We start from the raw sequence: 24,221 nt of genomic DNA, 5'->3' as shown, positions 1-24,221 counted from the left end.
AACGGTAAGGTTGGCCCTTAACAGAGAACTTAAATATAGTTGGGGAAAATATATTTTAGCATAATCTGGACTATTACAACCAGATTTCATGTGAGTACACTTGAATATCTGCTATTCCTCAATCACATGCACATAGCACAATGCTCACTGCAGGGCTGCTGATTGTTCAATAAAATAAAAAATACTCACAAATCTGTTGAAATGTGTTTTTTAACTGTATTATTTTTGGATGTTTGGATGTCTGCTTATGACAAAACAAAATGTTTCTAATTATGTTTGGATATGATACAGTTGGCTTAAATGACTCCCATTTTCCAGTTAATTTCCATAAATTCCCATGGAAAGTTTCCGAATTGAGATATTTCCAGAATTCCCCAGCTTAACTTTCCCAGGAAATTTACATTTAGTCATTTAGCAGACGATTTTATCCAAAGCGACTTACAGGGAAAAAAGGGAAACAATCAAGGTATAGTGCAATAAACCGGAAATTTACTGGAAAGTTTCTGGAAATTTACTGGACATTTACTTGACATTTACTGGAAAGTTACTGGAAAGTTTCTAGAAATTTACTTGAAAGTTTCTGGAAATGAACTGTAAAATTTACTGAAAAGTTTGTGGAAATTTACTGGAAAGTTTCTGGAAATTTACTGTAAAATTTACTAGGAAGTTTCTGGATATTTATAGGGAAAGTTTCTGGAAATTTACAGGAAAGTTTCTGGAAATGTTGCAACTCTACAAAGAATTAACAACTTAAATATTGACACAAGACAGCCACTAAACATATCAGTCACATTTTGCTGAAACTGACCAGAAGAAGTTTGTTGTTTAGATTAAAAAAAGTGTCAACAAAATGTTCTTGCTGCAGGTTCCAGACAGTCGGACAGAGGGACAAAAGATCTAAGTGACTGTGGGTCTGTTTGACTGTTTGGTGTGAACAGGATTGTGGTGGGTGGAAAAGAGAAGAAAGAGAATGAGAACAGAGTCAGAGAGCCTCGTATATGATTGTCTCTGCATCCCCAGGAGCTGAATGACGCCCTTGAACCTTCACAGACCCCAAACACACACACACACACACACACACACACACACACACCATCACTGACGAACCTGTGATTACCTCCCTCTCCCTCTCTAACTCTCTCTCTCTCTTTGAACCTCCACACTCACATGATGATCCAGATAGAAGAGCCCTGCAGCCGCGAGAGCCAGAGAGAAAAAATTACAAATGTCAAACATAAAACACACACACTGTACACACACTGTACACACACTGTACGTACACATCGGACACACATGACCTTCAGCGGCGTCTCCTGAGGCCAGACATGTGAAAGGCTACCTGTGTTCGACTGGTGCACACGCTTTTCAAGCTGCACCTCGAATGAAAAGCCTCAATGTGTTCATTTCTGAGCCGATCCCGCTTCAAAGCAAAGCCTCGGGTAAAAACATAAAGAAATTGGTTTCCTCCTGCAGCTGACAGAGAGCTGTTGTTGTTGTTGTTGTTGTTGGGGTCAATAACATGTGATGAAGTCTACAAGATGTCAGAAAATTGTGGAAAATGGCCCAAAACTCTGAAATATTCCGTTTTAAAATGATGTAAAACAGACAAAATAAGTGAATCTGTCATTGGAGAAGCTGAAAATGTTGACGTTTTACTAAAATTTTGATTATCAGAACTGTTGCTAACTGAGGAGCTGATTCAACAGCTTATCATTTCTGCAGAAATATCCTTTAACTCCATCAGCCCTGTTGGTCTCTTGGACTGATCGTCGTGCAGAAATGAGAAAAAATGAAACTTCCAGCTCTTCTTCACTGGTTTGAACAGTCAGACTCGATACATCCTGCTATTTATGACTTAATATATAAATAACTTGGTCTACCAAATATGGTCTGCTGTCCCTATCGGAAACAAAATGGTGACGCAAGATGGCGGCGAGTGTTACGCTGAACTCGATGCTTCCAACGGGCCACAAACCAATAGGAGACTACGTCCATCATTTATATACAGTCTATGGGTTTAACAGTCAGACGTAGACGAGACTTGATACATTCTACAATTGATTGATTAAAAGAGTATGTGGAAAAAATGTGGTGCTTTTGTCCGACGTGTCTTCTCAAATTCTGGTCCTATCTGCCTGACGAGAGTAAAATCTCCTTTTTGATGAGATGTGACCACATGATAGAAGAGTTGCTTTGTTGCAGCAGCAGACAGACGTATAAAAAGTGATTTTTGACGGCGACTGATAAGCTGAAGCGAGAGAAAGAGAGAGAGAGAAGCTGAGATAACACTCCTGATTCTGTCCATGTGCCTCTGTACTGTACTGCATGTTACAGCTGCCATGATTATCAGCTCTGCAGATATATGAGCCATATCCCCGACTTGAAGGCTCCATTTGCATACTTCTCAGAACTTCATTCATGTTCTCTTTTTTTTCTCCCCTCTTCTTCAAAGCGTGATGTATGTCGTTCTTTCAATCCTAATCGAGCCGGTCACAGTCCTCGGGGCTCTTTCGGGGTTGTGTGTGCGTTCCGTGTTGTCAGCTCGTCTGTTGGCCTGTTGATTGAAACATGCCCGGAGAGTGACTCCGCTCTGCTCTGCCGCCTGGCTGACGACACACAATGCCAAGCGGCTGATTTATGACCTCTGTAGCCTCACCGACGCTCCTGCTGCGAAACTCCGCTCCCATCTGCTGCCATTTTTTATTTTTTTGTTGCACAGGGGAGTCGGTGTATTTCAGTCGACATTGACCCTGTAAAACTGGGTATTTTTTCTCCCTCTGCTGCTGCTGGAGGCGGTGCAGCTCTCACTTGCTGAGTTTGCATTGTGCTCTTCATTGACTGAACTCTGCCTCCATTGACTGAGTCTCCACGTGTCTGTCTGCCCCTTGAGGAAAAACTCGGAGATAATCCGTTTTAAAATGATGTAAAACTGAGAAAATAAGTCAATTTCTCATTAGAGGGGCTAGAAATGTTGACATATTTTGTTAAAAACCACATTTTAGCGTTTGATTATCAAAACTGTTGGTAACTGAGGAGCTGATTCATCAGCTTTTCTGTAGTAATATCCTTTAACTTGAGACAAAGTGAATCTTCTAGCTCTTCTTCACTGGTTGGAACAGTCAGACTCGATACATCTTGCTATTTATGACTTAATATATATAAATATGTCATAATAATAAAAATGTTTAAAAAACTGTGCAAAACTGTCCAAAACTCTGGGATATTTTAAAATGATGTTAAAAAAATTATATGAAACAGAGAAAATAAGCTTTAGAGAGGCTGGAAAACATTGATGTTTTGAAAAAAAATCATCTTTAAATGGTTGATTATCAAAATTAAATCTACATCCCTTAACTCTATTCTAACTCTAGTCCTGTTGGTTTCTTCGAGTTCTCATCCTGCAGAAATGAGACAAAGTGAATCTTCCAGCTCTTCCTCACGTTTTTTTTTTTTTTGGACTGTGTCACCGGCATTGATTAACTCTCATCAGAGCTTGTTATCCTGTCAATTTACCTCACCAACTGCTCCACTCATTAACATTTAGGTTAGTGTGCAAAATGTTCTGCCAGGTGTTACTGTATCTCATCTCGCTCACACCTGTGCTGCTGTCAGGGAACAGAGAGTGATTTGAAAATGTGATGGGAACCAAAACACTGTCAGGCCTGTGTGTTATTTCTCTGGCAGCTGTGGGAGATAATTTATTCATGTAAAAACCAACCTTCTTTAAAAAGAATATACCTGTAAACAACTTCCAGTGTCAGGGTGTTTCTGCAGAGAGAGAGATATCGATGCGGTATCCGTGACGACGCCCCGCGGGCCTCGGCGAACACTTTTTTGAAGCCTACAGTGTGAGTTTACCCTCAACACCATTTTGTCAGCTGCTCCAGGCAGAAACTCTCAAATTTTGGCGTCTGCGTGGAGCCGAACTAGGCTGAGTAAGTGGCAAACCACGACGGCTGAGGATGATAGACGGAGACAGCTGTCAATCAAGCCGACGCAGCATCAAACATAACCGTCTATAAGCCTTAACATGTCTCTGTTACCGTCAGAATCACTGCCAAGATGCTAAAAATGTCACTTATTGTAAATTGAATCTGCAAAGATGTTTGATTGGCCGATGCATTAGCAGTTTAGAGACTTTTCCGACCATCTTGGCGACTTTATCTGCAAAAAGTGACTCATTCAGACCATCAGGGGTAAAAACCAAGCACTTAATTCCCGTGCATAATCCGTGTGCCTGCAGCAGAGGTTTCCCCTCATATGAGTGTGTGCTGCAGCTTGCAAGACATAAGAAAACTTCTGTCTGTGCAGGAGACCAGAGAGACACTTTTAGAAGTCTGTATGTTCAGATCTCAGTTGCTTTTGTAGCTTTTTAAGTGAATCTCTTTGGTTTGATGTTCTTCTGTGTCGCTGTTTGTTCAGTTCTTTCAGATATTTCACTGTTTCATGTTCGCTTTCAGCTGACGAAAAACCCAACATTTCCTCATTCTTGACTCAGAATAAAAGCTTTAAAGTGTTAAAATAACGGGGGGCTTTGATTGTGAAGAGATACATAAGAAATTTAATCTGTTTATGACTGAGTGTAGCAGGAACGAGTCCTAAAACCTGTAAATGAGGTAACGTTTTTTTTCCTGGTTCCCTCGTATCAAAGTCAACAGTTTTTTTTAACGTGTTTTGGTTTGTTAGATGTCTGAAAAATTATTTGTTGTTAAAACAAGTGTCACCGAGTTTCATGTTCTAGCAACATATTAATGTTCATTTTGGCCATGTATTTACATATTGTCCAAATCAGTTGCTAAGCGGTCGGACATATATTAATATAGAATAACAAAATAAACATTCCTATTTGATCAAATAATCATCTAGTGATATTCTCAATAGCTTTAAATGATTCTTTGACCCAGAAAATGTAGATTTTGACACCAAGATTGACCTTCTAAGTGGCTTGGAAGATATATTGGTTCTCATAGACTTTATATGGCTCCCATAAAAAATTGAAACTTATGGAGATGGAGAGCATGTGGAAAAAAAATTGGTGCTTTTGTCTGGTGTGTCCCCTTTATTTAGCTAAGCTGCCTGACTACTGACATTGTCTTTGGAATATTGGGGGGAAAACAAAGCCAGAAAAAGACTACGTGTACATGCACAAAATATTCTGTTTTTCGCCCTTATTTAAACAAAGTCTTACTAAGATGTTCATATGGATAACTTGAATATTCCTGTTTACATGCAGCTGTTCGTGCTCCGTGAGAAGCTCGCCTTTCCTGGCTGTGTCTGACAGCTGTTCATCACGTCAGAAGTGGGAAAAAAGCAGAACAGCTGGAGCCGCTTGTGCCGTTTTGCTTCATTGCAATTAAATATTTTTCACAGTTGTCCAACGGTTGCAGACACAGCCTGCTTCTTTCATTCCTTAAACCACCTTCTTGAGAAAAAGGTCACCATTATGAGGAAAACGTATTGATAGTAAAGTCTTTTATAACATTTAAAAGTAGGTTTGTTCCCACCTTCCAACCAGAAATGTGGGCTATTCTTTGGAGCATGCATCTCTACTGCAGCAGTGCAAACTATCGGCTAGTTTGTGCACAAAAAACGTACCACTGCAAGATAAATGCATGAATGTAGCGGTCATTGAGGCCAAAATTAAACCTGTTGGAGTTGAACGAATCACAGAAGTATGCAGAGATTTAGATGAGAAGTCCTGAAAGTGCACAAACAGTTTCTAAAATCAAGAATGAACTGCAAAGACGTAAGCTGCAAACTCCAGATATCATTAAACAATAGAGGTGTTAATCAGTGTATCGGCCCCATGATACGATTTTATCCCGATAATTGAGTCATGATACGATATTATTGCGATTTTAAGCATTTTGCGATATGGTGAGTATTATGATACAATATATTGCGATTTAACTGTTTAACTGCATTTTGTGTCCAGCAGCATTTTATCAAACTTTCACAAACTTTAAGCTTTAAGCTACACTGTGTCTGGAAATTTACTGGAAATTTACTGGAAGGTTTCTGGACATTTACTGGTAATTTACTAGAAAGTTTCTGGAAATTTACTTGAAAGATTCTGGACATTTTCTGGAAATTTACTGGAAAGTTTCTGGAAATTCAATGTAAGGTTTCTGTACATTTACTGGAAATTTACTGGAAAGGTTTCTGGAAATTTACTTGAAAGTTTCTGGACATTTTCTGGAAATTTATTGGAAAGTTTCTGTACAAGTTGCTGGGTATTTACTGCAAAAAATACTGTAAAATTTACCGGGAATTTTCTGGAAATTTACTGCAAAGTTGCTGGAAATTTACTGCACAGTTTTGAGAACCAATATATTTCCTCAACTTTAAGCTTCACTGCTCTGAATTTTTTGGAGTGAAACTTAAAAAAGGCCTAACTTTGCAGCATTATTTCGCCAACTTCCCGACACGAAATCCTGACTTTCGGAGATTTCTGTATTTTCCACACGATATCCTGACATGTTGGGATTCCTTAGATCTTCTAGTTTCATATGATACCAGTATCTCAGTATATTCATAAAAGTGAGCCCACTACGGGTTCCCAAAATACTGACGACCCACTTGAACAATACATATCGATACTTGGTGGCCATGAATCGATACAATATTGCCACGCAAAATATTTCGATTTTATGCTGTATCTATTTTTTCTCCACCTCTACAAGAAAGGATGAATGCATGAATGTAGCTAGAAATTCTTCTTCTTGGCAGAGTTGTCCTCCAAACATCTGAATCAGCGGTCATTGAAGCCAAAACGAGACATGTTTGAGTTGAACGAATCGGAGAAGTGAGCAGGGATTTAGATGAGAAGCCCTGAAAGTGCAAAAACAGTTTCTAAAAACCAAGAATGAACTTTGCTGAGAGCTGTTTTATAGCTTCATGTACAAAGCTCAAGCTGCAAACTCCAGAAATCACTAAACAGCATCAATAGACTTCAAATAATGAAGTCATGTTTGTCACAGTGTGAGACTTTAATCACTTTAAGACCAGTCAGCACTGAGGGTTTAACACTGGTGATCCAGCTCTCTCAGTAACTCCGTCTCCTGTGTCCAAACACACAGCAAACAAACAGAGAAATCTCAATCAGAGGAACTGGAACCAGCTCTCCTGCTGCAGTCCTAGTTTGGGATTTAGTTTGATCTAATGGGCATAATTATACATGAAAAGCCTGCCTAGTCCGGTACTAAGCAAACACAGCCGCGGGAGATGCAAACACTCATTTTGGGGCCAAGTGTGGACATCCGTAGATGCAATCCTGTAAAACCCAGCCTGTGGGATTTCAAAGACAGCAAGTGCACAGAAAAAGATGTGCTCATTTCCTCTCAGAGATCCCGAAAAACCTGTACAGATTCTGTGATTACTGAAAATGCAGCTCGCTAAACAAAAAGTCTATCTGCCTCCAGTTATCTGCTACTTCCCATCTGTGAGCTTTTTGGCCACAAGACTGCAAAATTATTTATTTTCCAAGAAATGGCATTTAAAAAATAGCCAAAAATAAACCATTTGCACAAACCTGATTCTGTTAAAAGTAATAAATTATGTGCTCCTCAGTGCAACTGTGAGCCCATGAATGACTCAGTTGAAACAAACAGTCATGTGACAAAAATTCAGCAAACTTTAACTGTTTACACAGAGCTGAGAGGAGAGGAAAAGAATCTTTAAGTAGATTTTGTAAAAAAAAAAAAAAAAAAAAAAAAAAAAAATACAAAGTAAATAACTGACTTTTAACACTTGTGGGCACTTGAGAAAATATGTTGGAAATATAGATTACATTTTTTGCAAACAAATTGTCAAAGAAATTCAAGTTGTTTCTTTTTCTTACACTGTAAAAAAAAGTGTTTAATTTACTTGCTGCAGTTGCCAGAAATTAATCGTAAAAAATAAAGTAAATGGGTTTTCTCTTGCAAATTTAAATAGAAAAACCAGCAAAAAAATGTTATTTAGACTGAATAATCCCGTTATTTTTAAGGAAATTGTGACATCATGGTATTTCTCATGGTATTAATTACATTAATTTCACATTAAATTTTTATATTTTTACAGTAAGCTGTGTGTTTTCTACAGTTTTGTAGCTCTTTTTGTTGACCTATTTCTGATGCAATCTTTTTTTTTACAGTCATTTCTACAGACATTTTCTTACAGTGTACTTTCTCCTTCTGCAGACACAGTTGGCATGCTAATACGAGGTGTAAAAGTGGCTAAAATGTCCTAATGTCTCATTTTGCTCAAAACTCGGGCATTAATAAAATGTAAATAACTGACTTTTAACACTTGTGGGCACTTGAGAAAAAATGTTGGAAATATAGATTACAAAAACTCAGCAAACTTTAACTGTCCACACAGAGCTGAGAGGAGAGGTCAAGAATCTTTAAATAGATTTTGTAAAAATAATAATAATAATAATAATAATAATAATTAAAAAAGTAAATAACTGATTTTTAACCCTTGTGAGCACTTGAGAAAAAATGTTGGAAATATATTTTACAAAAATTCAGCAAACTTTAACTGTTCACACAGAGCTGAGAAGAGAGGACAAGAATCTTTAAATGTATTTTGTAAAAAAAATAAAAAATTTAAATGTAAATAACTGACTTTTAACACTTGTGGGCACTTGAGAAAAAATGTTGGAAATATAGATTACAAAAACTCAGCAAAAGTTAACTGTTTACACAGAGCTGAGAGGAGAGGACAAGAATCTTTAAATGTATTTTGTAAAAAAAAAAAAATTTAAATGTAAATAACTGACTTTTAACACTTGTGGGCACTTGAGAAAAAATGGTGGAAATATAGATTACAAAAACTCAGCAAAAGTTAACTGTTTACACAGAGCTGAGAGGAGAGGACAAGAATATTTAAATAGATTTTGTAAAAAAAAATAAAATAATAATTAATTAATTTAAAACAAATTTAAATAACTATTTTTTAACAGTTGTGGGCACTTGAAAAAAATGTTGGAAAAATAGACTACATTTTTTCAAATTTTTGTAAAATAAATTATCAAAGAAATTCAAATTGTGTTTCTTTTTTACACTGTCAAACACAGCCACAGGTGCAAACACTCATTTTGGGGCCAAGTGTGGACATCCGTAGATGCAATCTCCGTAAACCCTGCCTGTGGGATTTCAAATACTGCAAAAAGATGTGCTCATTTCCTCTCAGAGATCCCGAAAAACCCTTACAGATTCTGTGATTACCGAACCTGCAGCTCGCTAAACAAAAAGTTCCATCTGCCCCCGGTTATCCGCTGCTTCCCACCCGTGAGCTTCTTGGCAACAAGGCTGCAAAATTATTTATTTTCCAAGAAATGTGGGGAGGGGAAGCAAGAGGAGGGTTTGTTTGATCCGACAGCCAGCTCGTGCTTTCACTGTGGCCACCCGAGGAGTGGACAGATTATCATCGGCTGTCTGGGAGGAAGCAGAGCTGCGGGATCAGTCCCCGAACCGCCGAGGTTAGGCCTCTGGATGCAGATAAAGCTTTGCTTTTTATCAAACGCCTCGCAGAGAAAAACCAATCCCAAAAGCTGCAGTGTGGCGCTGCAGAGCTGTGTGACTTAATGCTACAAAGTGGTTAAATTATAAGATAGGTAATGGAGGCAATTTCAAAGGACACCTTAGAGAAAAATAGGAGAAATTGCCCTGATAAGAATTGGGAAATTGCGTGGTTATAATCCCAGACTTTCAGCGAGGCTTTCAGAAAGAAATCAAGCTCATTTCCAAAAAGAAAATCAGCCAAATTTAAATACAATTTCGCTTTTCTTTCTCGCCTTTTAAAGCTGAACTTCACACGCTGCCAGCTCTGGCGAGAGGCAACTTTTTGAGAGACATCAATACCCAGAAAATCCTGCAAGGTGACATCAAACTGTGAGGCTTTAGACCAAAGGGAAACCCCCAGGAAGCACAGAGGCAAAACATCTGACGCTGGCGAGTCCGGAGACGCTCAGGACTCCTTTCATTCCAATTTGTCCTTTCCTGTGAGCGAGGATGTGTTTCATAACACCTGCCAGAATTTAATTTGGAGACGATCCATGTTGACTCGGTTAGTGTGAGTGAATGAGGCGCTCACTGTGCAGCCTGGTTGTGATTGAGGCCGACAAACTGGCACTATTTTCATGTGAAGCTCTCGCCTTGTGCAGCCTTAAAAAGTCAGTTAGATTCTGTGCAAACCTGTAATTTAAAATTCATACTGTATATGAGTAGGTAACCTGATTATTTACCTTTTATTAAAAGTAAAATTCAATTATTTTGCAATCTAGATCTAATTCCAATAATTGTGTCCACTCTAACGTTATAAAAAGGTTTCAAAATAAAGTGAAATGTTACATTAATCATTAGAAATGCTCATATAGTGACAAGCTAACAAACAGGCGGCCTATTTAACATTTATTATGCAGTAAGCATGGAGACAGAGGGTACATTTTTTGTTGTTTTTCAAGCAAAAAACCCTTTTCTCTGGTTGCAGCTCCTCTAATATGAGGATTTGCTGCTTTTCTCAGCTTTATGTCACTGTAAAGTGAATATCTTTAGGTTTTGGGGAGTTGTGATGGACATTTTTCACCCTTTCTTGATAGTTTAGAGACAAAACAATTCATGGATTAATCAAGAACATAATTATGTTGAATCATTAGTTGCAGCCCCAAAGAGAAAGTCTGCAAGCCCAAGTGTTATTTTCACTTATTTTTCCTTTTAAGAGCAATGTATGTGGCATGAAAAAAAGGGACGATTCTAAAGCAAGAAAACTGTAGAAATGGGAATTCTTGTTTGATTTTTAAATATCTTACAGCTCCTGAACAAATAATTTGTGACAAAAGCAGAAAAAACAACTAAATACAAGCTTAAAATAGTGACGTTTCTTCAAAATCACTTAATTCTACTAATCATATTTAAAAATTTACCAAAAAATAAACCATCTGCAATATCCTGATTCTGTTAAAAATATAAAATTCTGTGCTCCTCTGTGCAACTGTGAGCCCATGAATGATTTCGCTGAGACAAAAATTCAGCAAACTTAAACTGTTTACACAGAGCTGAGAGGAGAGGACCAGAATCTTTAAGTAGATTTTGTAAAATAAATAAAATAAAATAAAATAAAATAAAATAAAATACAAATATTATTATCATTATTTTTACTTGTGTTTGTTCTTATGTACACTGTAAGAAAATGTTTAATTCAGCAAATTTTTACTGTTTACACAGAGCAGAGAGGAAAGGACAAGAATCTTTAAGTAGATTTAAAATTAAAATAAAATAAATAATAGCTTTAAATGATTCCTTGCCCCAGAAAATGTTTGTGATGTGAAGATTGACCTTCTAAGTGGCTTGGAAGATATATTGGTTCTCATAGATTTTATATGGCTGCCATCTCCGATCCGCCATCTTGATGTCCCATCAAAAATGGAAACTTATGGAGAAATTTGGTGCTTTTGTCCAGCGTGTCCCCTTTATTTTGCTAGGCCGCCTGACTAAAAGTGCTGAGTGTAAATCCGGCCCAGAGAGCGAGCAAGCAGCCAGCAGCTCGACACAGATACCAATACGGACACCTGTGGGCCCTCCTGTTGCCATGACCACCAGCAACAGCAGGGAGCAGAGTCACTGTAGCGCCGTCGTCACCGGCTGCCGGCGGCGGGGAGCGGGGAGGGAGGTGGTGGGGGGAGAAATCAGCGCTTCCTAAACAAATTAGCCCGGAGAAAACTGCTGAGGCCCCGGACCCTTTAATTACATCAACCTGAAACCAAATTATAGGCCGACTCTGCTGCGCGTAATAACTAATGCACATCAAACACTCCCCGCCCCCGTCTCCTCCTCTCCTCCTCCTCCTCCTCCTCTTCTTCCTCCTCCTGTCCCACTCCATCATCAGCTGGAACATTTATATCGGGGTATTCATTCCCAGGAGAGACAGAGAGAAATGTCAAGACAAGGGAGACACGGCTTATCCTCCCTCCCTGGCCTTTTCGCTTCTCGTTCTATCACTCCCTCCATTCTTTTTCTGCTTCCCCGCTTCCCTTTCCTCATTCATTCTCTGCCACTCGCTCGCTCTCCTTTTCTCTTTTTATCCTGTCATCTACATTGTGAGGAGCGTCTTCTTCTTCTTCTTCCCCCCTGTGCGAGCCTCGGCTGTGTAAGCAGAGCGCTGCGAGATGAGACGCCGAGGTGCCGCACGCAGAATAGTGAAGCACAATATGCTGGATGTGATTTTTAAATTATTCTGCCACCGGTGGCGCGGAATGAGATATCTATCTCTCTCCTGAGCTGCTTGGTGGCTTTAAAGTCAAGAAAATTAAGGTCATCTGAGTTAAAGTTATCTTGTTTTAGATGCTGAAGATGAAGGTCGGGATACTGAAGGTGTCACAAGGTCTTCAGATGACACGTAAAACTATTAATACTACTACACCGAACACTACTCCTCCTATACTACGAAATGTATTAATTAATTTTAAAAAACCCTTCAATACATGTTTTTTTTATTTATAATTTAATAAATTATGTTTATAATTTTCAGGGACAAAGAATTACATCTAGAATATGAACAAAACATCCATCCATCCATTCTCGTCCGCTTATCCGGGGCCGGGTCGCGGGGGCTGCAAGCTAAGCAGGGCATTCCAGGTGCCCTCTCCCCAGCCACAACGTCCAGCTCCTCCTAGGGGCCCCAAAAGTTTTACCAAAATAAAAAATGCATAATCTCTGTCTGCAACAGGATCCAAGTTACAAAAAATGACCAGAGCGTTTTATCAGATTACAGTCAACAATGGAGGAAACAAAAGACAGCACTCAGACAAGCATATTGAAGTACATTGCTCTTTCTAATGTTTAAATCGGTGAAGTCGATCAACCAATTATATTCGGTACAATGGTGATTGCACGCCCCCCCCCCCAGGCCCGCCCCCTTACTGACAAAAACCACCCACTAAAAAAACTACACTCGCGCACAAGCACAGAAAAGTTTGGCGAGCAGAGAAAAGTTTTGCGAGCAGACTCTGCACATGCAAAGCATGTTTTTCTCCTCGCAGGCTACAACATTGCTCTAGGGAGCAGAGATGCAGGGTACAAAATAGTTTGCACTCGAAAAAATGGCATGGGTGGATGTTTGATTTGCGCGCGCTGGTCTCATTACGATTGCGCGATTTATGTCAGCGTTCTAATCCCATAAATATGCTTTTTGCATCACGACATACAGATTTCTCGCTTGAGTTTAAAACATTCAGCTTGCGTTTTTACTTTGCATCATTCTGTTGAATTTTGTTTGGGTTTTGGGGTGCTTGCTGAGCAAAATAAGATATTTAAAATTTGCATGTTGGGCTGCAGGAACTTGGTATAGTAATTTATTAATTGCAATAAACAGATCAAAAGTATGCAGAATTATGTACAACATGATGCACATTCATAAAAAGTCAGAGTTCTTCATGTGTTAGGTCTGTCTGCAAGACGACAAGCAAACAACTTTTAAAATGTTTGTTTTCTGAATGGAGTTCTGCTGCAGGAGGATCTCAGCCAAGATCGGCTTTTTGCATCACGACATACAGATTTCTCACTTTAGTTTAAAACATTCAACTTTCATTTTTACTGTGTATCATTCTGTTGAAGGTTTTTGCTTCACGTTTGGTGATTTTTGGGGTTTTGGAGTGCTGGCTGAGCAAAATAAGACACTTAAAAGACATCATGTTGGGCTGTAGGAACTTGGTATAGTAAATGATTACCTGAATATTTCAAACAGTACTGAAAATATATTAATCAGGAAAATAATAACCATCTGCAGGTCTATGAATTCTTCTTTGCAGTGATTTTGTTGCAATAAACAGGTCAAAAGTATGCAGAATTATCTACAACATGATACAGATTCATAAAAAGTCAGAGTTCTTTGTTTGTCAGGTCTGTCTGCAAGACGACAAGCAAACAACTTTTAAAATGCTCGTTTTCTGAATGGAGTTCTGATCAATCACAGCTCAGGAGAATCTCAACGATAGCCTTTTTGCATCACAGCATAAAGATTTCACGCTTGAGTTTAAAACATTCAGCTTTCAATTTTACTTTGCATCATTCTGTTGAAAATTTTGTTTGGGTTTTGGAGTGCTGGCTGAGCAAAATAAGACATTTAAAAGTTGCATGTTGGGCTGCAGGAACTTGGTATAGTAAATTACAAATTGCAATAAACAGATCAAAAGTATGCAGAATTATCTACAACATGATGCAGATTCATAAAAAGTCAGAGTTCTTTGTTTGTCAGGTCTGTCTGCAAGACGACAAGCAAATCACTTTTAAAAAACTTGTTTTCTGAATGGAGTTCTGATCAATCACAGCTCAGGAGAATCTCAACGATTTTTTTGCATCACAGCATAAAGATTTCACGCTTGAGTTTTAAACATTCAGCTTGCATTTAAATTTTGCATAATTCTGTTGAAGATTTTGCTTCACGTTTGTTGTGAACACACTATGAAGATTTTTGGGGGTTTGGGAGTGCTGGCTGAGCAAAATAAGACATTTAAAAGAGGTCATGTTGGGCTGCAGGAGCTTGCAGGAGTTCTTCCTGTTCTAAGGTGAAACTCAGGATTCATCCCAAGATGGATAAATGAAACAGGAACCTGTGCCACCGCATGAACCTTAAGCTCTTATCAATTCATTATAAAAACATTAGAGTTGGAACTCGGCGTCCTCCTGTTTACTCTGTCAGATGAAAAGACAAGTACAGCAGCCTTGTGAAGTCATATTGTTTATCCTCAAACCATTACAGCACCATCCAGGCACTAAGGCAATTAATTACTGAATTATACCATGCTGGTGCACAATGAATGCAATAGGCCCTGGGGGCTTTTTTCTCATTACCAGGTACACACTGTCCTACACCGGCGAAGCAGGGGAGGCTTTTAATAACATTTAGTATTCAGATTAAACTGTTGTATGCAGCCAAAGCTCCGGCTTCCAGGGTTTCGCCTCCAAAGTAGGATCAATTTACAATCCAATTAATTCAAATTGTTTGGAAACATGCTCACAAGAAGGAAAACAATCGGCTGTCGCAGTAATGGGGGTCTGCAGCAGGAACAAGGGGGGTACCTGATGTGTTTGACATGCCTCCGTTTGATGCTTCAGTACACAGCAAATACAACAGTGCAGAGGGGATTTAAAGCCCCGCGCGGCTTATAACGCTGCAGTGAGTGTGTGTGTTGCACTTAAAACAACTCGTGCTACTAATGATCAGTGCTTCCATCACGTTAAGTAAAGCAAAATGTAGAAAACACAGTCACAGAAACTCAAAAACTGCACCACTGATCCAAAGAATGCTCAGAAAATGCCTCCTCCAAGTGCAGAAATGATTGTTTGGTTGATTTACATTCTTTAAAAAGGAAACTTTAAGTGAAATCTTAAATTTAAACTACATACTGAGGGTAAATCGTCCACTTACTAGCTTTTTTTGAAGCTCAATTGAAACAGAATACAATAATTTGCTATTTAATACAGTGAGAAGACAAAGTATTTCATGTTGACATTGATAAACTTTGGAGGGGGTTAAAAATATGCACTGAACTCTGACTTTTTCACTTTTGTACATTAATGCATCATGAACAAGTTTGCATGATTTTGTTTTCCAAAACTTAGTTTGTATGATATCCTGCAAAATAACAGTTGCTGTTTTAAACACAGCGGTAACATTGTGATAGAGAACTGCTTAACTTTTAGGTAACAAAACCAGAAATATAACAGGGTTAGGCTTAAACTTCCCTGATCACTGATCTGGTGCCTGATATGTACATTCTTTTTTATATATTTTTGCACTGATATGACTCTGCAAAGGTTCTCAGAGGGCTGTTTTCTCAAACTAGTAACTTCATTAAATATATGTTTAACATTATACATTATACATGCAATGTATTTTGCACTTTTTCAACCAGTCTACAAATAATAACTGAGAAAAATAAATGTATATACAAATAAAAACTAAATAAAATAAATAGCTTAATAAATAACAAAGCCTTAGGTTCAGTGTCAGTCAATTGCTGACCATTTAAATAAGGAATAAATAAAGATAAATAGCTAAATAAATATCTATTTCGAACCAGCGACCCTCTTGCTGTGAGGCAAGAGTGCTAACCACTAGACCACCACGTAGCCCGTCATTTAAATAAAATAAAGAAATATAGCTAACACCTTTACTTTAAAGGCCAATATCTCAGTCATCAATATATCAGTCAACCGATAACCGATGCTGCAGGTCAACATTTGGTGGGGCACCAAAATTAGCAAATTTTTTTTTTAGGAATACCTCGTGAGAACATGCTGCTCTAGAAACATGATTTACTAAAACAATCATGTTTATGCTTTTTATCTACATCTTTATTTAAAAAAAAAACAATTATCAACAGACTTTGTGATAAAGTAAAATAAACTGATTATCTGCATGTTTAATAAATAAAAAAAATCAATATATGAAATCCTTGTGTGTTTGTGTGTGTGTGTGTGTGTGCGTGCGTGCGTGTGTGTGTGTGTGTGTATATGTGTTTGTGTTTGTGCATGAGTGTATGTATCAAAAGGGGTCAGTTAACTCTGCGCCACATGTGACCATCGACCTCCCCGCCGGCAAGGTGCTGGGCCAAGCCTCGCCGGCTGCCATGGAGACACACACACATACAAACACACACTCTTGCGCGCGCACACACACACACACACACACACAGACACAGACACAGACAGACACAGACTTAGCCTGATGTGGCAGAAGGCAGCGCTGGCTGGCCCAGTTTGTCCTTCTGTTTGTGTGCTGATTCAGACTTCAAAACAGGTAGAAGGAGAAGAGGAGGAGGAGGAGGAGGAGGAGGAGGAGGAGGAGTCAGTGAAGCGCGTCCCCGCGGCAGTAAAGACACATTAGAGCCCCGGTGGAGGATTTGTGATGGATGGAGTAAATGGGAAGCTGCTGCCGACTCCCTGGTGGCGGCGATGATATTACTTTAGTTATCTTCTGAGGAGCATGTGTGAAATTCTCTTTTACTCTCTAATACGGAGAGTGGACCGACTTCCTGTCTCACATGTGACAGACTCGTCTACCACAATCACAGAAAATCACACAGGACGTCTCACTCCAACACCCGTCTCACTACCGGGTCCTCTCTGGAGAAAATTATTCATTTCCTCCCTCTCCTCCTCCCTTCCTTCCTTCCTTCTTCTCCTCGTCTCTCTTCTCCTCTTCCTCATCTTCTCCCTCCTCCGTCCCTTCCATCCTTCCTTCCTTCCTCCTTCCCTCTTCCCTCCTCCTCCTTCTCCCCCTACTCTTCTGTTCTCCTCCTCCCTCTTTCCTCCTCCTCCCCCTCCTTTTTTTCTGTTCCTGCTCCTCTTCCCTTCCTCCTTCTCCTCCTCCTCCCTCCCTTCCTACTCTTTCTCCTCCTGCTCCCTCCTCTTCCCTTCCTCCCTTTCTGTTCCTCCTCCTTTTCCTCTTCCCCCTGCTCCTCTTCCTCCTCCCTAATCTTCCTTCCCTCCCTTCTCCTCTTCCTCTTCCTTCCTCCTCCTCCTCACTTCTCCTTCTTCCTTCTCCTCCCCCCTCCTGCTCTTCCCTTCCTCCTCCTCTTTCCTCCTTCCTCCTTTTTCCTCCCTACTCTTCCTTCTCCTCCTGCTCCCTCCTCCTCCCTCCTCCTCTTCTGATCCTCCTCTTCCACCTCTTCCACCTCTTCCTCCTCCTCCTCCTCCTTCCTTCCTCCTGCTCTTCCCTTCCTCCTCCTCCTTCCTTCCCCCTGCTCTTCCCTTCCTCCTCCTCCTCCTCTTTCCTCCCTTCTCTTCCTCCTCCTCCTCCCTACTCTTCTTCCTCCTCTTCCCCCCTTCCTCTTCTTTCTGTTCCTCTCTCCTCCTCCTCCTCCTCCTCCTCCTCCTCTTCCACCTCCTCATCCTCTTTCTCTCCTTCTTCCTCCTCTTCCCTCCCTCCTCCTCCTCCTCCTCATTTTACACCCAACAATGATCGGAGGAGCGGCTGCCAAGCGTATAAATTTGGCGAGGAGGACAGGCTCATTGGCAGCGCTGAGCAGAGCGCTCGGTGGTAAATCCAAACGGCGCTACGTCTTTATTACGCCGTGAATGGATGACGGAGCCGCAGACAGATCTGAGCCCAGATGTGAAGAGGTGGACAAAGAGAGGACGGATGGTAGAAAGAGAGCAAACATGCATCATTTATATCCTGCACGCATATACCTCAAAGTTTAGTTCACCAAAAGCTGAGCAAGTTGCATGTAGCAGCTTAGAGGTGAATCTTTTCCAGGACTTTTTTTGACTGAATTTGCTCACAAACATCATGTCATTTTCCGGCAGGCCTGCTGAAGTATTCACAGTTTTCTCCAAAGTGTCTCAGGTTTAATTATAAGATACAGCTATCACTGCAGCCTTCTTATATCACATGCACGATTAGATTGCATCTTTAGCAGCTCTTGGAGCCAACTACAGCCAAGACAATCGAATCTATACAACAACCTTCCCAACAAAACACAAATGAAAACCTGTCAGCTTAACAGCTAGCTGGCCAACTTCTGGACTTCTCCATGTGTGGTTTTAACAGCTGGATCGTCCAACATGGGAACCCAAAATTCAAAAAGAAGTGTTCTGTTTTGCATCTAGTAAATCTGCTTTATTCTGTGCAACTAATCCCGCCAATAGAACGAAAACTAAACTAAATATGCACCTAGGTTAACATAACGAAGTGGGGCTACAACACCAATAACATTTTCCAGGAACACATACAGTATGATCAAATATGTTACTTTAACCGAGACCTGGGAAACTATATTTCGTTCCTCTGTGCTGATGTTTGAATGACAATCAAACTGTCTAAGATGCAGCCTCCTCGATTTTGCCCCGACTTGCAATGCTTCATCCATCCAGCAGGGGGAGCAGCGGTTATAAAACCTGCAGTTGTTTACTGAGCCTGAAATCAGATGTTCTTATCATATTTAATGTGTGCATATGAGGATGTTTGTTTCCCATGGACACAGCTACTTAATGACCGTTATCATATCATGAGATTAGCTTCCAGTAAAACACTGATACAGACCGTTTGTATGCATGAACATTAGTGAATATTGATTTAAACTGATAGGGCTGCACGGCACCTTGCAGCTGCAAGATAGTCAACACAAGTGTATGAAAATGCGGATGATTTCCAGGATCATTTTAATCCTTTTCTAGGTGTTTCCATGAGTGGAAAGCTAGCCTTGAAAAGTTTAAGGCTTTTCCTGGAGAAGTTGGAACCTTTAGCTAATTAAGATCTCTATAAAGTGACTAAAAAACTCCTCAGGTGTGGATAGAGAACAGCTCAACATGTTACCACTGCTCTAGAATATCAGCCGATTTAAATGCATCCTGTAGTGGACGTGTTTACCTGTTTGTTGTGCTACATAAACATGCAGAAGCTCATCAGGATGCATCCTTTGGGAACCACGAACGGCAACTTTCAGTCCAGTTGTGGAGATCTTTTACCTGAGCTGCTGGGCCTCCAGCTGTGGCTAAAAATCAGATAAACTCCCTGCTGCTCATCTGCCTCGGAGCCTCGCGCCGTCTCTCTTTTATCTGTCCTATTTCTCTTGATCACTCATCTCTCTCCTCCCCTTTATCTCTTCCTCCTCATTGCCAAGATACCTTCAAAACCTCATCCCTTTAGGGGGCTGTGTCCTTCTGTGTACCAGAGGTAAAAGAAAAACACAATCCCAATCACGGCAGGCGTGTGTTGTGACTCCTCTACCCTACAGACACAACACAGCATGCAGCCGCGTGTCCCCAAAACAAGCTGCGCCAGGTTCAAAAGGGGAGGTCACCCTGAAAAAAATACATTTTAACAAAGACCTTCGCCTCCCGGGAGAACAACCATATTAACAACTTTCCTCCTGGGGGCCTGCAGCCTGCCAGAAAAAAATATACAGCTCAACCAAGCCACCACCAGATAATACAGCTTCCAATTTCAAGTCAAATCTGAAAGTAAAATTAGACGCCTATGGCTGGAAGTGAGGACAGAGGCAGGGAGATATCAGAGGATGGGAACAGATAAATAATAATAACTACAGTGGGTTTATCCTGCACAGTCTCTGCACAAACATTAAGTGGCCGTCTGCTGCCGCCGCTCCTCACATGATGCTTCTCTCATGAAGAGCGCTTGTCACAGATTGTGTCACGTCCCCGTGATAAATAATGAAGGAGTGTGCGAGCCGACGCAGGCAGACAGCCCCAGATGTTGGAATAAAAGAAAAAGTGGGTCATGTGTCTGGCTGACGCTAAGCACACCGCTACACGACGAGCGAGCAGACGAATCGGGACACGGCCGGCAGACAATGGATGCTTGTAATTTATCATGAGAGAGAAAAAAATACAGATTTTTCCTCTCGTGTGTTGTGATAGTCATCATCTTTACTATGCAGCTTTGTTTAATACTTGATTGAGATTGGTCAATATTTCTAAATAACACAGATCGAGTCTGGAGGAAGCAATAAAATCATTTTTAAATGAATATTTATACTTTTTGCCTTGTAATCAGTGTGATAATGTTCAGTAAGAAGGTAATTTGGTTATCTAATTTGTTTTTATTTATTATTTATTTAAATGTGTACATATTTTATATGCATGTATATTATATTAAGAATATTTCTTTTTTTTTTACTTTTTTTTAAACTTAGTTTTTCCAGTGTAATTAGGAATATTGTTGATGAAAATCCACTATCAAAAATGTAAAAAAAAAAACGTTGGTTGTTTATTTTATTTTTTTACATTTATTAATTTCAGTCAAATTATTTTTAAAATAAAATAAAAAACACTAAAAATATTTTTTTTTTGTTGTTCAATACATACATTAGGTTTCCAATGTCAATTTATTTATTTTTTTTACATTTTCTTTATATGGTTTTCAGTCATTTTTTATTATTCAAGAAAATCCACCCTTAAAAAGACAATTTTGTTGTTTTTTTAAGTTCAATAAATGCATTAGGTTTCCAATGTCAAATTATGTATTTATTTATTTATTTTTATTAGTTGTTTTTCAGCTAAATTATGTAGAAAGTTCACGAAAGTCCACCAATAAATAAATCATTTTTTGTTTTTGTTTTTGTTTTTATTCAATAAATGCTGTCGGTCTTCCAAGTCATTTTTTCTTAATTAAAAAAAAATGTACTCGTTTTTTCGAAAAAAAAAAAAATTTAAATCCAAGAAAATCCAGTTTTAAAAATCCAGTTTTAATTTTGAAAAATAAATATAATATATATATACATACATACATACATACATACACATATATATATATATATATATATATATATATATATAATTATGTTCCCAATATTGATTTCTGCTATAATAATCAGCCCTGTGCCACAATTTATTGAGTTCTTCTGATTTTTTAAAAATATATAAATATAAAGGAACCATATAGTTCCATTTTACTTAAGAGAGGCAGACTCACACCAAAACCACCGGTCTGATAAACAGGACTACAGATGAGAGGAAAAACATGTATTTTAGATACATGAACTGTCCCTTTAAATCTATATGCAAAACTGGTCCCCTGACAGGCATCACTCCCACCTCAGGCAGCTGAAGTGAAGTGAAGTCTGCTGGCTGCAGTTCATCGTGTGTTTCATTAAAAGGTCAGAGGTCAGGTGCAGAGCCGTGTCTCCTGTAAATGACTCCCGGGGGTCTCCTGCTGCTCCGTCAATACATCAGTCAGCGTGCGGAGCTGGGAGGGTTATGTACCGCGGACCTTCACAGCTCAATGATGTTACACAAGCACATCCATCTTTAATACCACACATCCATCACGCTCCGGATCTGCCTCAGATGTGCATCACTCCCCCCCACCCCCTTCACACACACACCCCCCCTCAGCCAGCATCCCATTGGCATCTGATCAAAAGTGACACCAAAAATAAAACACTGGATCATCATGCAAATCTGCCCGTTTACAACACACGCGTCGTAAATCGACCGTAAAAAACTCAAAGCTCGTCAATCATATCTGGGTCATTTGAGGAATCGCGCGCCACGCCTCTGTCAAATTAAAAGCTCCTCATTAGGACAATTATCACTGCAAAGTTAAAGCGTCTCCTCTGCTCTTTGCCTTTTCATAAAACCCAATCACACGTGAGGTTTATGAGGGAAAATAACATTTATTAACGCCTCTAAAAAGGCTCACACGTCACGTCTGCAGCTCCAGGATTAGTATTCTAACCGTAACGAGCCCGACATGTTTAGTGCCCATGATTCGTCTCAGCCTTCTTACGCTACACCATAGCTTATATCAACACTACTTTAAATTAGTTGTGCATGTTGTATTTCCCTGCAAATCTTTCCCCTTTCACCCCAAGCCATTTGCTGACAAAAAAAAAAAAACACATGCAAAATACAAATTAATCGTCCATGTTCCTGCAGGGACCCAGGAAAAAGAAATATTATGTATATATTTAATACATATTTTTTGTCAAATTGCTGATTCTTGTGATAATGCAAGCATGAAGGTCATTTAATTATCCAGTTTTTGTTTGCTTAATTATTATATCATACATATTTGTATGCATGTATTACAGATTACTTACTATATTCACGTATATTGTTTTAATTATTTGTTTTTCCAGTTTAATTATCATTATAGTTCGAGAAAAGGCACTATTTAAGTTTATTTGTTTGTTTGTGCAGGGTTTTTTTTTATTTTTAAGTCAATTTATTTCTTTTTTTTTTCTTTTTTTGCATTTGTTTTTCAGTCAAATTATTTTTAAATTTCACGAAAATCCATTCTTAAAAAGATGCAGGTTTTCAATTATTTTTATCTTATTTTCTAAATAAATGCTATTTGAATTTATTGAAATGAATGTTTATCATGGAGCACTGACAAACAATTACTGCCTCAATTTCTATCTGGTTTGATTGCAACATTCTCATTAACCATCACAAAATAATTGTAATTACCACTCAAAATGACATTTTTTCAAGCTAATTTCTTGCATTTTTTTCCATTTGAGATCATTCTTAGACTATAAAGGTCAGAATCAGAGTATATTCTGTGCTAAGGGAGATCCAATCGCATAATAAAACACAAATACAATGAAGAAAAGGATAGAAAAATATTGATTACTTTTCTACGTGGCTCCGTCTGAACTTCAAAATGAAACCTGCAGACGACAAAAGAAGAAAGCTCAGGCTGCTCCTGTGCAGCCGTGATCCCTGCGAATCCCTGCAGGAGAAGTCATTGTCACAGAGGTCGATGGATTTTCAGGTGTGTTGGAGTAGCATAAAAAACACTATAAAAACCCAGAGTACTGAGGTGTGATGGCACCTCGCAGGAGGAGGGGGAGCTTGACCCAATGACGCATGTCTGACACCAGACTGCAGGTGACTCAGAGACCTTGATCCTGAAGGCTGGAACAGGCTCCGTGCACACTCGTCTGCACAAAAATGAAACTTAACCATCTAAAATGCAGCACAGATTTCTTCGCGCATACTAGGGATGGGCGTTTGGAAGAAAACTGCCAACTCCAGGATCTACAACGTTTTATATATACTCCAGTATGTGTAAAAAAGGAGTTTAATGTTTTAGCCACCAAAGAGGCATGAAGTTTGTTTTCACAGTAATCTTATATTTATAAAAATATAAAAACTATTTTTAATTAACAGTACGACAAATAAATGAACCACTTTACAGTGCTGAGTGTTTTTGCAGGTATGCAAGACCCAATATAAACAAATTGGTGAGATTTGGTGTTGTTAGAAAGCCCACACTGTTAATGTTTTGCTAACTTTTTAAAAAACTTTATTTCAGAAATAACTTGTTTCTCTGAAAATGTTCATATGTCCCACGCTCTTGAACACACCATAGCCTTTACGAAGATCTTGAACACACCGTAGCCAATCCTGCGGTCTTGAATGCACCATAGCAATTCCCAACGCTCTTGAACACACCATGGCCGTTCCCACGCTCTTGAATGCACCATAGCTGTTTGCAACACTATTGAATGCACCATACCTGTATGTGAATTGCAGTGCTGTGAATGTTGTAATTTCCTTTGCTCTTTCCCAACATTCACCATTCATTTGTGTGAAATTTTGTCATAATTAGCATATTCATTTTTAAGTTCTTCTGAGGTCACAGTGGCCTTGACATTTGACCTCCAGAATGTAATAAGTTTATCTTCGAGCCCAAGTGAACTTTTTTTGGCAAATTGTTTTTGACAGAAGTTGTTGCAGCACAAAGGCATAAAAACAGCTTGA

General features: G+C 39.2%; 1 protein-coding gene across 1 annotated transcript in view; it reads right to left on the bottom strand.

The window, feature by feature from the left end:
• The window catches only part of rnf152 (ring finger protein 152), a 73,080-nt gene that overhangs the window by 35,775 nt on the left and 13,084 nt on the right, over window positions 1-24,221 (bottom strand). The gene's annotated exons all lie outside the window — the stretch shown is intronic.

This window comes from Centropristis striata, chromosome 23, assembly GCF_030273125.1.
Source record: "Centropristis striata isolate RG_2023a ecotype Rhode Island chromosome 23, C.striata_1.0, whole genome shotgun sequence".
NCBI classification, from domain to species: domain Eukaryota; kingdom Metazoa; phylum Chordata; class Actinopteri; order Perciformes; family Serranidae; genus Centropristis; species Centropristis striata.
This window is presented reverse-complemented; position numbering and strand designations above follow the sequence as displayed.